This window comes from Marmota marmota, unplaced genomic scaffold, assembly GCF_001458135.2.
Source record: "Marmota marmota marmota unplaced genomic scaffold, marMar, whole genome shotgun sequence".
Classification (NCBI taxonomy): Eukaryota; Metazoa; Chordata; class Mammalia; order Rodentia; family Sciuridae; genus Marmota; species Marmota marmota.
The window spans coordinates 459,558-461,895 of record NW_026005825.1 but is presented as its reverse complement, the minus strand read 5'-3'; positions in this window follow the sequence as shown (position 1 = coordinate 461,895).

Sequence of the window (2,338 nt, the reverse complement as noted above, 5' to 3'; positions counted from 1 at the left end):
GTTAGTGTTTGGGTGAGGTAAAGGTTTTTTTAGGGCTTGAGATAGGATTTTGTTTAGGTCTAGAGCTAGAGTTCAGGCTACATTTAGGATTAGGTTTAGATCTAGAGCTAGTGGTAGGGTTAGGTTTAGGCATAAGTTTACAATTAGGGCTAGTGTTAGGGTTTGGTTTAGGGTTGGGGTCAGGTTTAGCCCTAGGGTATATGTTATGGTCAGAATAAGGGTCAGGGTTAGGATTAGGGTTTGGGATAGCAGTAGAGCTAGAATGAAATCTAGGGTTAGGACTATAATAGGGTTAGGATTTGGTTAGCCTAAGGATTAGGGATAGGTCCTGGGTTACCATTAGGTTTAAGGTTTTGCTCAGGGTGAGGCATAGGGTTAGGGCTAGGGTTAGGTTTATGGTTAGGGTTAAAGCTAGGTTTAGGGCTCAGATTAGGACTAGTTTTTGTGTGAGGTTTAAGGCTAGGGTTAGGGCACTGGCTAATATAAGAACTAGGGTTACAATTAGGGTTAGAGGTAGGGATAGGTCAAGTGTTAGGTTTAGATTTAAGATTCGGGTGATATTTATAGCTAGGGTTAATGTTAGGATATCAGTCAGGTCAGGGTTAGTTTTAGGGTTAGGGTTAGAACTCAAATTAGGGATAGGGTTACTGTTAGGGTTCAGTTTAAGTTTAGGGTGGTGTTTAGAGCTAGGATGAGTGTTAGAATATAATTCAGTTTCAGGGTTATTTTTAAGGTTATGATTAGGACTCGCATTAGGGCTAGGGTTAGATCTAGGTGTAGTGCTAGGTTTGTTTTAAGTTAGGGTTAGTGTTAGTCCTGTTGCTCGATTTTGTTTTAGTGCTATGGTTAGGGTTAGAGCTAGTTTCATGATTAGCTTTAGGGTTAGGGCTAAGGTTATGGTTAGGTTTATGATTAAGGCTAGATTCATGGATTAGGGCTAGGTTTTGTGTTAGATATAGGTCATGAATTAGGGCTAGGACTAATGTCAGGTCAAGGTTTATATTAAGTGATATTTTTAGGGTAAGGTTTATGGCTTGGTCAAATTAAAGTGTTAAGTTTAGGGAAAGGGTCAGAATAAGAGCTGGGGTATTATTAGGGTCAGAGTCAGGTTTCAGGTTTGGGTTAGGTTAGAGTTTAGAATTAAGGCTCAAATTAGCATCAGGATTAGAATTAGGGTTAAGGTAATGGATAGTGTTAGGTTTATGGTTCAGGTTAAATTTAAGATAGTGATAGTTTTAGGGTTATTCGTAGGGTTAGCATTAGGGTTATGGTTATCATTAGGGTATTTTATAGGGTTAGACCTGGGGTTAGGGCTATGGTTATGGTTAAAATGAGGGCTAGAATTAGGGTTAGGGTCAATGTTAGGGCAAGGGTTACAATTAGGATTAGGTTTAGGATATGATTTAGGGTTTGAGCTAGGATTTTTGCTATGGCTAAGGTTTATTTAGACTTTGGTCTAGGTTTATGGTCATTGTTAGTGTTACAGTTAGGGCAAGGGTTATCATTAGGGTTAGGGTAATAGGTTTAGATGTCAGGTTAAAGATAGGGTTAGGTTTAGGTTAGCCTTAGGTTTAGGTTTAGAATTAGGGTTAGGATTTGAGCTAACTTAGATTTAGGGTTAGGGTTAGGTTCACTGTTAATTCTAGAATTAGGTTTCGGTTTAGGGTTAGAATACGTTTATCTTTAAACCTAGTGTTATCATTAGGTTAAGTTTAGGGTTAGGGTAATGGGTAGGGTTCGAGCTAGGGTTTGGGATAGGGTTAAGGTTAGGATTAGGGCTGGGGTTAGGCCTATGATTAGGCCTTGGGTTAGTGTTAGGTTTATGTTAAGTGTAATAGTTAGGGATTGAGCTAGGTTAAGTGCTAAGGTGAGGGTTAGGGTTACAGTCAGGGCTAGGGTAGGGTTAGGGTTAGGTTTAAAGCTAGGGTTACCATTAGTTTTAGTGTTATGGTTAGTGTAATGGATAGAGTTAGAGCTAGGCTTTGGGCTATGGTTACAGTTAGGATTAGGGCTAGAATTAGTGAGGTTTAGGGTTTTGACTAGGGTTATGTTTAGGGTAAGGTTTAGGGTTTTGCCGCGACCCCTCGCTGGCAAGGGAAAACACGACACAGGATTCTTCTTTCAGCAGTTTATTCAGGCCTTGATTCATGTATCATCTTCTAGTGACCCGTCGCCGAGCGCCCAAGCACAGCCTAATAAAGCCTCCAGCATACCAATCTTAAGCTGCCACGTGGACCTTTCTCATAGGGTGGTAAGGGATTACGTGCCAATTCTCCATATTAGGAGTTGTTTGTCACAGGCCACAGTGGAAGCCGGCGCCATCTTCGAATGGCGGCCA